The following is a 14,858-nucleotide window of genomic DNA, read 5'->3' as shown; positions in this document are numbered from 1 at the left end:
GTCGCGTTCCTGTGCTAACGACAACCAAACTTCTCTTCCCGGCTGCACCGGGGCGTTGCTTGATGAATGATCATCTGTTCAAGTTTCTGTGCATGCATCTGACATCAGACACTTCAACAGATGATCATTCAACAAGCATTGCCGGCGCAGACGAAAAGAGAACTTTTGCTGTCTTCAGCACAGGTGGGGGAGGGTTTCTGCAGGAAGGGGGAGTCGAGAGGGTCACGGCACGGGGGTCCAGGGGTCAGTAACGCGGAGGGGGGGTGTTGAAATCGTAGGGAGGGGGGAGTCTGGAACTCGGTGGGAGGGGTTTGAGAGAGCCTTGAACTGAGAGGGAGGGCGGGGGGTCTGGAACTCAGAAGGAAGGAAAGGAAGGAAGGGAGGGAGGGGTCTGGGGAGGGGGGTCTGGAACTCGAAAGGGAGAGAGGGAGGTGGGGTCTGGCACTCGGAAGGGAGGGAAGGGGGTCTGGAACAAGGGAGGGGGGATTACCTTGCTAGCGCCCGTTTCATTGCCTACCGAAACGGGCCTTTTATACTAGTTAAAAATATTACATGCCAGCCTCAGATATCATACTCAGGTCCATCACAGCGCATGCAGGTCCCTGGAGCAGTTTTAGTGGGTGCAGTGCACTTCAGGCAGGCGGACCCAGGCCTATACCCCACCTACCTATTACATTTGAGGAAGCAGCGAGCTCTCCAAAACCCACCACAAACCCACTGTACCCACATCTAGGTGCCCCCCTTTACCTGTAAGGGCTATAGTAGTGGTATACAGTTGGGGATAGTGGGTTTTGGGGGGCTCAGCACAAAAGATAAGGGAGCTATGTACCTTGGACTTGGAGCATTTTATGAAGTCCACTGCAGTGCCCCCTAGGGTGCCCAGTTGCTGTCCTGGCATGTCAAGAGGACCAGTGCACTAGAAATGCTGGCTCCTCCCACATCCAAATGGTCTGCATTTGAACGTTTTTGACTTGGACGTCTTTGGTTTAGAAAATCGCCGAAACTCAAATATGTCCAAATCTAAGGACGTCCTTGATATTTTCAAAACGAAAGATGGAAATCCATCTTTTTTCGAAAATATGCTTTTCCCCGCCTCCAGATTTGGACATTTTACAAAGATGTCCAAATCCCAACTTAGACGTTTCTTTTGAAAATGCCCCTCCACGTAAACTATCCACATGTTGACAAGGTCAAGGGTGCTTTTAAAATATTAGTATCTAACATTAACATAAGTTGATGTACTCAATATTTTAGGCTGTACTGCTTGTACAGCTTATTCAATCAACCAAGAAAACATAGGAGTTGATATTCCGAGGCACATAATTGAAAAGGAGCAGTGCCAAACCGGATAAGAGCCGATGACAGTAATATTTGGTAGCACCAACCAAATAGTGCGACTGGACTCCACACAGACCAACAGTGTCAGGTTATAACTCCATGGACACCCCAGTACTATCCATATAGGACCAGATTCTATATATGGCGCCTGAAAAATCAGCACAGAAAAAATTTCTACCTAGTCATATAAATATTTGCAAATGAATATTTCCATCTAAAGCCATTATCAATATTTGCAAATGAATTTTTAAGCTCTGACATTCTGCTTTTGCCATCATATGTATATGATTCTTAAAACATGATGGTTGTAACTGAGTAAAGTATTTGATGGTAGGTGTGTACACAGGCACAATTTAGGTGATTCATGAGCTAGATTTGCAAATACACATATAGATTATAAAATATGTAGGTCTGCACACATGCTTACAAATTATAAGCATGAACATTTACATCAGCTACAGTGCAGGTGTAAAAGTCTGCACCTGCAAGGTAGGAGCACTTTCTGCCACTTAGACCAGTGGTTCTCACAGCTGGCCCTGGAGGCACCCCAGCCAGTCAGGTTTTCAGGATAACCACAGTGAATATCTAAGAGAGAGATGTGCATGCAGTGGAGGCAGTGCATTTAAATCTCTCTCATAAATATTCATTATGGATATACTGAAAAGTTGACTAGCTGGGGTACCTCCAGGACTAGGTTTTGGAACCACCAACGTAGACCAATATTTTATAAAGACAATTAGACATCTAGTTGTGTTTATAATATAGGACATATATAGCCACCTACTTAGAAAGTAACATATATAGGCACCATAGAAAATTACCCTCCACAAGACTGGTCACCACATTTCTAAGGAATTTACACACCTTGTTTTTGCAGATGTTTGTCACTGAGGCATTGCACACTAAAAATGGGCCCTGCTGCAGATAACTCAAGCTAAAAGACCCCCATTCCACATTAGAAAGCATTAGAGTTGGTGAGAGTAACTTTAGAAGGGAGGATTATTTCTAAATGCATCTTTACCATGTTTCTCTATAGACTGGTCGAGTTTGTGTTAAATAAAAATGTCTTTGTACTTTATAGGGTACCACAGCATCCATGGTAGTTTCATACATTTTGCCAATATGTGGAACTGACATGGACACCATCATGGTTTACGAATTAGTCAATTTATATGTAGGTGCATTTGATGATACAGCAATAAACATCTATGTGAGCATTTTGAATATTTTAGAGAACTCAAAATCACAGGACAAACCAAACCTGATAAAATTATAATAAGGGGTGATGTCCTTCCAGATCATGCCAGGTCACTGACCCGGAATCCTCTTTTTCTGCATTGTAGCTTTAGTGGAAATTGGAAGCTTCCACTAGCTCTGATCAGGTACATTTTTATTTATTTTATTTTTAGAAAATTAACTATTGATTAGAATGAATATTTAATTATTCAGCTTCAACTGTTCATACTCACAAACTCCAACAAGGTTTGCAATTTCAATAAGGTTACAGACCCAGTATGGCAATTATGAAGTCTTATATCTTATGAACTTTCAAGCGCTCTCACCAGGGCAAGGGCTGCTAATTCTTAAGCATCAAAGGCTACATCAGTAATGAAAAAGCAAACAAAGAGTCATTTTCCCTGCTGTCAGTCTTATTTGATTATTTTATGCATTGCCTGAAGCCTTGTGTTGCTCTGTTTAGAATGACATAGCCACTTGTGATTAGGTAGTGAGTTTACTGTTTGAAAATGATGAGCCTCAGAAAAAGCCATCAACGGCAGAGATTCAATATAGTGTACCACGCTTCACTGCTTGTGTGAGAACTTCTAAAGTAAAACAGTTAAACTTTCACCTTGCAGGAAGAAGGTCTAGTTATTAGTAAAAATGGAAAGATATATTCTTTTTAAAATTCTTCTTCCAATGAACACTTTGGGGCCCTTTTATAAAGCGACGGTAGAGGTACCGCCGCGTTGTCGCATGCCAATCCAGCACTACCGCCGGTTCACTGCAAGAGCTGGCAGCAATGATGCCCCCACCGCACCCCGGTTCCGGGATGCTGGAAGTTATTTTTTTTTCTGCTGGGGCTTACCTGGCGGTAATCGGGCAGTGCCGTATGCTGCCCAGATACTTCCAGGTTAACACAGGAGCCCCTAGAAAATGGCCATGCAGCAAGTATATACTTACCACATAGCCATTTCCTTTTTTCACAAAACCCCCACTGCAGTAAAAAGGGCCTAGGACACCACAGGGCCTCTTTTACCACAGCGCAGTGAAAGGGCCCTTTTGTATAAATTGTTCTTTCAAAGCAGTCCATTTTCAAATAGCATTTTTAAAAATTATAATTCAAATAATTTAAAAGCTAATAAGTGATATTATTTACTGCTTTGTTTTGTTTTTGGTGTTTTTATGTATGTATTATTTTGCTCAGATTATAAATAATAAACTATAAACTGTAGATGTTATCATTAAAAAACGTTCTTACTAATTTTCTGTGAATTTGGTAGCAAGGTGAAATCAAATTAATTAAAGATAGACTGGCCGATATTCAGTCCACAGTCTGGAGCCATGACCGAGCACTGGCACTGAATATCTGGAGCTAATCCCTGTTCTGGAAGCCACCAAATCGTATGCAGATCCCAGCTAAATATTGGCCAGGATGCATATAAGACACTTATGTAGGTCCTAGCTGAATGAATAAGCATTTCTGGACAGGTCCTCACTCCCTCCCCCCGATCCTTTCTCGTACCCCCTGGAATAGCATACCCTCCCTTTCTAGTCCTCCTTCCCACTCCCTGGAACTGAAGAACTGCCCCTCCATACCAGTCCTCCTCTCAGCCCTCCCAAAGAAAATTCAAGATAAACCCAAGCTCCCCCACCCATGTAGGCACCCATAGATATATCCTTGTGGACCCTGGTAGTCTACAGGATCATATGGGGAGGAGCAATGTGCACTCACTTCTGCCTGACTTGACTGCCTGTTCAAAATGGCTACTAGAGGTCATGGCAGCCATTTTGGACAGGCAGCCATGCCAGGAAGGAGCAAGTGGGTACCTCTCCTGCCCATAAGCACAGCTAGACCACTAGGGACCATCATGGTAAGCCTGGTGAAGGGCTATGAGGGTGGGAGGTGGTGAGGGTCTACCTTGAATTTTCTTCAGTAGGGTGGGAGAAGAATCATGATAGGAGAGTTCTGCAGTTCTGGGGGAACGGGGATCAGAAGGGGGTGCAATGTTCCGTGGGTGGGATGAAGGCTCGGAAGGGGGCAGCTGGAATTCTGCTCCTCTACATGAAGGTTAACTAGGTACTGGCCAATATTCAGACTACTGCCTGGTTACCGAAGCATCTAAAATTAGGACAGTCTTTTGGCTGCCCTAACTTTAGCCCTTACTTAACTGGTTAGCAGTCTGAATATGGCTGCTAATCGGTTAAGGTCCAGTTCCTCCCAGGTTCCATCCAATCTTAACAGCAAGAAAGCAGTGAAGTGCTGCAGTTTGAACTATGACTGTGGACCTGGATAACTGGAGAGGCAGCATCGCAAAGCTTCTGATGAAGCAGTAGCAAAACAGGTGCTCTGTAGAGCTGGTGTTCATTAAAAGTCAAGTTAAGTTGCCTGATTTTTGAATATTCTGAATAACTGGAAGTTATAATGCGGCAATAAAAGGTGGAGGTTTTTCAGACTAATGACAAGGCTGCTCAGGAATTAAAACAATCTAAAATGAGTTTCGTTTAAGTAACAATGACAACACATTGATTCTCTAAGCTTCTGAAGTCTTTTCCTCCTGATAAAAGTGAAACATCTTGGGATTGTATATGTTGGAAATTTCATTTAATAAGATATAAACCAAAGTGATTTTGTGTTCATAAAGCTCAAAAATCTGTGCACAAATCAGGAAGAAAGTTTATGGTCAAGGAGCAGTCACTGAGAAGCCATATTCCTAGTTTTGGTAATCAGGCTTATGATATTAGGGGAAGTGCCCAACAAACACATCTGAAACTGAGACCTACATTTTACTGATAGCCAGTTTATGAACCTCTATATTGTCCAGCAGCCTCACTGCAGAATTTTGAACTCAATGATTTTTTATGTATATTTTCACAGCAATTCCACAAAATTTATGATCAATCTGATAAAGAGAGTGTAACTGGCCAAATGTTTTTTTTCTCAGTCATCAGTGTTTGAGGTCAGCTCAGCATAGACTCCCAAATCTCTTTATCTCTCACAGGATAGAGGGTATCACCCAGAACAGAGTGGTAGCACTTACCTAAGCCCTAATATTTAATGCAAGGACTTCAGACTGTTGTTCAAGCCACACACCAACTTCTGAAAGGCATATATTGACCCCTCATGTCCAATATACTCAATCCTTCTCCCAGTGGAAACCATAATTGCAAATCATTGGCAAAAAGATGGATATTCAATCTATGCTTCTTACAGACAATGCAAAGAGATTCAAAGTAAAACTTAAGGAACCATGGGAAAAACTAAGCTCTATTGTGGCCCATAAACTGAAGAGCATGGTTTACAGAGATATTGGCATAAGATTAAACCAACCAAAACTCTTTCCTTTCATTTGTATAAGATTATAATGTTTTGAAAATTATTTTTAAAATAATCAGATCCCATTTAAGCAAAAGATCAAGCTCTACACTCAGAAGAACCACCATTTCCAGACAAAAAGGCACCAAGGGGGGAAGCTTGAGATTATTCTGGAATCAATAATGAGTTAATGCCTAATAGGAAAAGATCTACAAACAAACCTCAAACAACAACAGCAAAAACAACAAAATCAGAGGAACAATGACAGAGGATGCAAGAGAGATAGATGATCTCAATGCAATTCAGCAAAGATATACAGCAGTCAAATTGAAATATTAAAGTCAATACAAAACAAAAGGGTTTTAACTTACCATCGTAAGCTAACAATCAAGGTGCTGTAAATAAGTTTTGAGGACCTGAATAACAGATATACATATAACAATCTGCCCCCTCCCCCCATTTACAAAGTCACACTAGCAGCTGCAGAGTGGCAATGCCACTATTGTTCATGTTTGATCTATGCTTACTCTACACTGCCTTGAGTGAATTCCTTCAAAAAGGCACTAAATAAATCCTAATAAATAAAATGCCAACACAGCCCATTCAAAGTAAATGGGTTGTGTCAGCATTAGTGCACCAGCAGCTTCTAGCACTGCTTTGTAAACAAGGGGTGTCTAAGGTAATCAAAAACAGAGGGATCTGATCCAATAAAGTTTATGTAGTTAGTTCTGTCAACATTTCTCAACATATGGGGCCCTGTTTACTAAGGCATGCTCACATTTTTAGTGCAAGCTAATAACACTAGAGCTGCCCATATATTCCTATGGGTTTCTTTAGCATTAGCACATGCTAAAAACACTAGCGGGCCTACAGCACGGCTTAGTAAACAGGGTCCTTAATTTTGAATATCCATTTGACAGAGAGAACTTGCAGATCATCCTTATAGAAAGCAATGTGGGATACCAGAAGTTATCAATATGGGACCTGAATTAACTCCAGTTATTAGTAACTAGGTCTCAATGCATAAAATAGCATGTTGGAGGTAGCCCTAAAGGACAAAAGTAAATCAACATGGGCTACCATTAAGATGTATTATTTTATTGTTAACCCTAATTATTAGTAACTATTCCCCTGATATTCAGTGCTATTTAACCGGCCAGAATGGCTGCTGACTGGTTAAATAGTGCTTAACAGGCTATCCATCGATATTCAGTGGGGGATAACCAGCTACCTCCCGCTGAATATCAGTGAAAAGTGGCTACCAGTTAGCCAGTTATATTGTGCATTATAACCGACTATCCACTGATTTTCAAAGTGACTTTAACAGCCATATTTGACCATATGAAACCAAAGAATACCTTTGGCCAGTTTTAAGATAACCAGCTAAATCTGAATATTGACAGTCAGTTATCTTGAAACACGACAAAAATAAACTGGCTATTCGATGCCAGTCACTGGAAATGGCCCGGTATTGAATATATCCGGGCTCAGCGCTAACTCGGGAGTTAGCCAGTCTAACTCCCATGGTCTGAAAATCAACCTCTAGGTCTCATTGCATGGGATATGTGCTAAAATGTATTATTTATTTATTTATAAAACTTTGTATACTCTCTTCTTAGCAAACAAATTGTCATTCAAGATGGTGAACAATACAATGAAATAATAAAAGTACACAAATAAAACACATAAAATCAAATATTAAAATCTGGTTTGAAATAAATAAGTCATATCTAGTATATTTGTTGACTGAAGATATTCATTTTGGGGCTGTTTTACTAAGCCATGTAAGCATCTACGCACGCCCAATGTGCACTACTTTGGAGTTACCACCCGTCTACCATGTGGCTCTTGCGGTAATTTCATTTTTGGTGTGTGTCCAACACACACGTCTGAAATTTTTTTTTCTGATGCGCATCTGTGGCACATGCCAAGTGGCATTTGATATGCATAGGTCATTACAGCCTGGTTAATGCGTGAGACCTTACCGCTAAGTCAATGGCTGGCAGTAAGGTCTCAGACCCAAAATGGAAACGCGCCAATTCTTATTTTTGCCGCACGTCGATGTTCTGGAAAAATTTTTAAAAGGCATGGATCTGCGCACACCCAAAACACATGCCTACACTGCCACAGGCCATTTTTCTGCACACCTTAGTAAAAGGACCCCTTAACTTGGCCATCAATGCCGTTTCCACTAACTTTGCCATGCAAGACAGTTTACTAACAGATGATAGTTTACACAGGCTGCTTGATGCATCGAGGTACATATTTCAGTGCTAATAGATATGCTCCCTCTTCTGAACACTAGATGACAAAGGGGCCCTTTCACTAAAGTGTGCTAAGCCCTAAAGTGGGTCTAGCATGTTAGAAAGGCTTACCTTTTGCAGCATTTTACCTGTTTATGTGTGCCAATACTCATGGCGCATGTTTTGAAAAAATGTTTTTAATGGATGTCATGGGCAAAGAATGGGCATGGATGCATTATCCAGCTAGCACGTTAACATTAGTGCATTCTAACTGGATAATGCACCTCCTAAATAGGAGGCGGAAAGTACTCTCATATAATATTTTTATAGATCTCATACGCCAATGGAAAACTTAGCACAGGACCTACAAAAAGAAAAAAGAAAAAAACTCTATTTTAGGGCTGTGTTAAAAATGGCATAGCGTGTTAAAATGTGCTAAGCCCATTTCTTAATGCATTTTAGTAAAAAGGCCCCAAAGTTAGTTAACCATCCAGCTTATTTTCGAAAGAGATCACCAGCCATCTTCCAACACAAATCGGGAGATGGCCGGCCATCTCTTAAAACCGGCCAAATCGGTATAATCGAAAGCCAATTTTTGGACACACTCACTGGCATTCCGTTGCGGAGGCGGCCAAACTTCAAGGGGGTGTGTCGGCAGAGTAGCAAAATGCGGGACGTGGGCGTGCTTATGAGATGGCCGGCTTCAGCTGATAATGGAAAAAAAAAAAAACGTCCATGACGAGCATTTGGCCGGTTTTACTTGGTTTAATTATTTTAATGACCAAGTCTCAAAAACGTGCCCAAACTGACCAGATGACCACCAGAAGGAATCGAGGATGACCTCCCCATACCCCCCAGTGATCATCAACCACCTCCCACCCCCCAAAAAAACTTTAAAACATTTTTTGCCAGCCTCTATGCCAGCCAGCTCCATGACAGCAGTAAGCAGGTCTCTGGAGCAGATTTAAAGCCAGGTGCACTAAACTGCACGGAAGAGTCCTTCCCATACCAATCCCTTAGCGAATCGGTAAGGGAAGGGCATGCATGAAGGAAATCGCATGCAAATGAGCCAGCTCGTAAAAAAGAAAAGGATATTGCTGATCAGTTATGTTATGACTTACTTGTTCTGGAGTGCTGTATTTTGTGATACTGTTTTGAGAAATGTTCAATAAAGACTTCATACAAATTTAAAAAGTCCCTGACATGCATTTTCCCTTGATGGTCTGTGCACTTTCCCTTAATGGCCGTCTTTCTCCCCAAATGGGGAAATCAAAACTGCTTTTGCTCATAGCTTTTTTAGTAGTAACAGTGGGATTTGAATCGGCCATCTCTGCATTACACAACCAGTGCGGTTACTACTTGGCCACAGCTCCACTTACTTGGGTGTCCCTCCCTTTTGATTATACCCCTTCAGGTCTCTCTCAGCCAATCACAGCGCGTTTAGCTGTCTGTGAGTGGCTGAGAGAGACCTGGAGGGGCATAATCAAAAGGGAGGGACATCCAAGTAAGTGGAGCTGTGGCCAAGTGGTTACAGCACTGGTCCTGTAATACAGAGGTGGCCCATTCAAATCCCACTGTTACTACTGAAAAAGCTGTGAGCAAAAACAGTTTTGATTTTTCCCTTGGGGGAGAAAGACTGCAATTAAGGGAAAGTGCACGTCAGGGACCTTTTTAATTTGTTTGAAGTCTTTATGGAACATTTCTCAAAACAGTATCACAAAATACAGCCCTCCAGAACAAGTAAGTCATAGGATAACTGATTGGCAAGATCTAAACATCCAGAAGTACCAGTGCACTATGAATGCTGGCCCCGCCAAATGCCTTGGATTTGACCGGGTTTGAGATGGCCGGTTCCAGTTTCCATTATCGCTGAAAAATGAAGTCGGCCATCTCAAATCCAGCGATCTATGGCATTTGGCCAGCCCCAACCGTAATATCGAAACAAAAGATGTCCGGCCATCTTTTTCAATAATATGGTTCCGGACAGCTCTTTGCGGTGCCGCCAAAATAGATGACCGACCATATATTTGGCCGGCGCCGTTCGATTATGCCCCTCTATAATATCATTGAATAGGGTGCTGTACGTAAGAATGACAATAGATAGGGGTCAAAGATTTAACCCCTCTTACTAAATTGACCAATGAACCCTTTACAGTCTTGGTAGAGTCCAATGATGTCCACTGGTCTGTTGGAGAACTGCACTCATTTTGGCTATGAGATTCCTCATTCTGCTGCCACAATTAAATAATGTCTCAACTTGTTAATTTTAGAAGCAAAAAGTGTTAGCAATTGACTAGCTGTAGGTGTATAATATACTGCCATATAATCTTAACAAGGTATTTACTATCTGAAATAGTTCCCTCATAGCGTTAGCTCTAGTTGCAATTTGTCTAAAAAAATACATTTTCTTAGTATCCACTCTATCCTGCCAATTCACACTCTAAGATCAAGGCCCCAGAAGCCCTTCTCTCACATCCAATTTCCTACAGTCTTTTTTAGATTTTTAAGGGAGTCTATATACCAGAGAGACACTGTAGTCTGTTAGTATCAGCTTCTTGATCAAGCTAGCATGAGCACACCATACCAACTGAAAGGGAAGTAGAGTAAAGAAATAAATATTAAAGGAAAAAAATGAATACAATTCCAGCAAAGATGACTAAATTAAAGATAAGTATTACCTTTCTCATACACACACACACACACACACACACACACACGTTTTGTGAGCTCAAAGGAAAAACTAACCAAAGTGGCCCCAGACAAGGGAACTCCCATAGATACATAGAAGAACATTCTAGAAAGCTCTTCAGTTTGGGCTCCATCAGATGATGTCATCCATCTGTGAGGACTTTTATCCTACTTCTCAGAGAAAAAAGGTGATAGAATGACTGAGAACAGTCATATGGCTAGTAATATTCAATATTTTCTACTAGCAATACAACGAGGGGTTAGAATGAGTTTTCACCTCAATAGATGATACAAAGATCTAAAACAAGGTGGACAGCCCTGAGGGAGCTGAAAGAATGAGAAAAAAAGTTTTGCTTGTCAGTAAGGAATCAATTTTTTAAAAGTGCAGAGCTGTGTATTTTGGGAAGCAATAATCTACAGGAGCAGTACATAATGAGAATTGAGAGGTTTGAGCCAGGAGAGAAACCTAAGAGTGATAATGCCAGATAATATCAATGTAGTGATGGTAGTCGGTAAGAAGCCCTTTTACAAAGCAGTGGTAGAGCTACTGCCGCTTTGTCATGTGCCAATCCAGCACTACTGCCGGCCTAATATGGGATCCAGCGGTAGTGCCGCCCCCAGCATGCATCATTTCCAGATTATTTTTTACCGCCAGGTAAGCATTGGAGCCTTTACCATCAACTAAATAGGTAGTGGTAAGGGCTCTCCCCAAAAATGGCCATGTGCAAGTGTTTACTTACCACACAGCCATTTCCTTTTTTTTTTTGTCTTTTTACCCGCTGCAGTAAAAGAGACCTCATCATGCTGCAAACCCATACCGCAGGTCCCCTTTTACCGCAGCTTGGTAAAAGCAGTCCTAAGAGAAGGAAATCTACAGTATATAGGAAGACTAACATAGTTTAACCACACTACTTTAGACAATAATAATTTTCACATACAAAAACTAAATCGCCTTTTGAAATATGCAAACCTGGACAAAATTTAGGCTTAAATCTCATTTGTTTGTTCTACAAAAATAGCACCACATACATCTTTTTCAAAAGTTAACTATAGCACTTCATATAGATCATTAGGAAAAGATTCTCCTTGTTATAGAGAAAACGACTGATAAAAAATTTTGAAATGCAAAGAAGAAAGGCATAAATGTGACACAAAGATAGATGTGTGCAAAGCATTGCTCATTCTAAAAAGTACAGATGTACTCAAACTCTAAGAATGTATTCTTGGGAATGCTTTCTAATCTGTTTACAAAAATGAGCAGTTCTCAGCCTGCTGACTTTCTAAAATAGATTAATCCCAGAAAAAAATGTCCACATTTCTCTTCTTTTCCCTCTGCTCGTCTTTCACCTTTGTTTGAAACAACACCAGATAATTCATTATCTTTCTTTAAAATGAGTTTGATTTTTTTTAATGGGCATTAGAAGAATTAGACTGCCAGAGATGTTTGCTCCTCAATGGATATTATCACCTGGATTCTATATAGTGCAACTTGAGTTGTGCGCAGAAATCCGGTCATATTCTGGATTTATATGTGCAACTTAATTAGCGTAACAAGCCAATCATCACTGATAATTGAACTTAATAATCAATTATAGACACTAATTGGCATTAATTAGAATTTACACACACAAATGCCTAAGCATATTATATAATGTGATGCAGATCTAAAAGAGGGCATGGCTGTGAGCGTGTAATGGGCAGTTCATGGGCATTCCTATAATTTATGCTAAGTGTTATAAAATATGTCCGTTCCATGCGTAATTTAGATGTCAGCATTTATCCCAGGTTTTCGTTGGTGTAAATGGCCACAACTAAATATACTGTTGCAGTGGCATAGCCAAGGGTGGGCCCGGGTGGGCCCAGGCCCACCCACTTTGGGCTTAGGCCCACCCAGTAGCAGCACACCTATGATGTGGCTGGCAGGGATCCCCGAGCCCCACCAGCTGAAAACTCCCAACAAGTGTCCCTCCTGCATACCTTGTACATAACAGATCTTCGCCTGCAGAGAGCAAAGACTGATACATACTGCTCGCACCAGCCTCAAAGCCTTCTCTGTGATGTATTCCTGCCTATGCAGAAACAGGAAGTTGCATCAGAGGGAAGGCTGTGGGGCCAACATGCAGTGTGTATTAGTTGCTGTTCGCTGCCGGTAAAAATCTGCTATTTAAAAGGTATGCGGAGGAGGGGGAAGTTTGCGAGATCATATGGCATGCAGGCAAGAGAGGGAGAGACCAAATCACTTGTGGAACAGGGCTGAGTTGTTCTGCCCACCCATCTTGGGCACAGGCCCACCCAAAATTGGGTGTCTGGCTACGCCCCTGTACTGTTGGGCATGTTCTATAAACTAGGCCTAAATTTAGGCATATTCTATAAACTACACCTACATTTTGGCACAGTTTATAGAATATGCCTAGATATTTTTGTTGTTGTTGTTGTTTTTTGTGTTAGTTTTTAGGTGTGATATATATAGAATCTAGCCCTATTTGCAGACGTAAGATAGAAGAAGTGGCGAGTGATTCCTTGGAATTGGTGCTTATCAATAGTATTTCTTTGTTGATTGATAACACTAGCACTGTGCTGTTGGCTCTAGAAATCTTCCTACTTTCTAATTTAAATGTAGCACCTATTTATGGATTTCTTCCTTCTCTATTCAGGGTTATACCTTTTAGACCAGAGCAGAGTTATGCACTGAAGAAAAACTGAAATATAACATTAAATGAAATATTAAAACAGATATTGAACATGTATTTTTTAATATACTGCAAATGTTATTATTGGTAATTTGAGTTTGTTATTCAAATGAACAGTTATCACACAATCCAGTAATGCAACAGAACAAATACTAATATCTACTGCACCTTCCATGTCAATGATACTGAGGTACTATAGAATCATATTAATCCACTGAAAGGGAAAACAGAATTGGTGACAGCAACCAGCATCTAGGACCCTGCAGGGTTTCAGTTTCAGAATGACACTTGTACGAAGATAGTTTTCTCTTACTTAATTTAGGTTATGAATGTATGCTGATTTAATGATATCACCGCAGTAAACTGCAAATGATCTGCCAGAATAAAACAAATGAAAACTCCCATCCATCCTAGTGCACATTGCTTTGCATTTACTGTGAAGCTAATCTGCATATACAAACATGTTACTGACTTCTCAGATACAGTGATAAAAGCAAATGAAACCTTTATCCTCAAGAAAAGAGATTATAATTGAATCACCTGACCTCATTCACCAGCTCAATCGTCTATTGTAAACATGGTGAGCATTGCAAATATAGGAGATTTTTATTCCTCTACAGGTGATTGACTTCTGAATATTTATGAATGATGTGCAAATGAACAGTAGAAATGACTGAAATCTTGATGATTGGTGCTACACTGCTAGGAAGTTTCAAGCTTGAACTGATTTTATCCATTTTTGGTTCATATCAGATATTTAAAACATATAAAATTGTATCAATAAACTGACTGCTTGGTTCAATGAGAGCAACAGTGTATTTGCCTACCATGAATGTAAGGGACATGGGGGGTGGGGGGTGGAGGGGTACCAAAATGGTGCCATGAACAGATATGGATGCAATAGCTCCAGAGCTTTTTTCTTCTTCTTTGGAAGAGTGTGTGCCTACTAGATTTGACAAGGAAGGCTTCCATGGGAAAAAGAAAGCTAAGCATTCAAATTTGTCAGGTTTTTGGGGTCCTTGTTGAATGACCAATAGATAAACATCTGGTGCTGGGAATACCATTGGCCACAGGAAAGGGAAGTGTAGAGCAAGATACTTTTCTAAGGTCAGGTGGCAACATTTCCCCACCAACAAGGCTGGGCAGCTGGAACAGTTTTGTTTTGTGTCATTTCTTGTGTTGTTTCTGGGAATGTTTGTTTTCTTCAGGTGTCATGCACACTCTTTGTGAGTAGTACACACTTTTTCAGAAGCATACCCTCTTTTGAAAGAGTGTGCACCCTTGGTGGCTCATGAAAAAAACATAAACCTTTATGATTGTTCGCCTTGCTTTCATTTGCCAATGGCGTGAATTGTTAACATTTTG

This window comes from Microcaecilia unicolor, chromosome 5, assembly GCF_901765095.1.
Source record: "Microcaecilia unicolor chromosome 5, aMicUni1.1, whole genome shotgun sequence".
Classification (NCBI taxonomy): domain Eukaryota; kingdom Metazoa; phylum Chordata; class Amphibia; order Gymnophiona; family Siphonopidae; genus Microcaecilia; species Microcaecilia unicolor.
Note: the sequence above shows the minus strand (reverse complement) of the source record.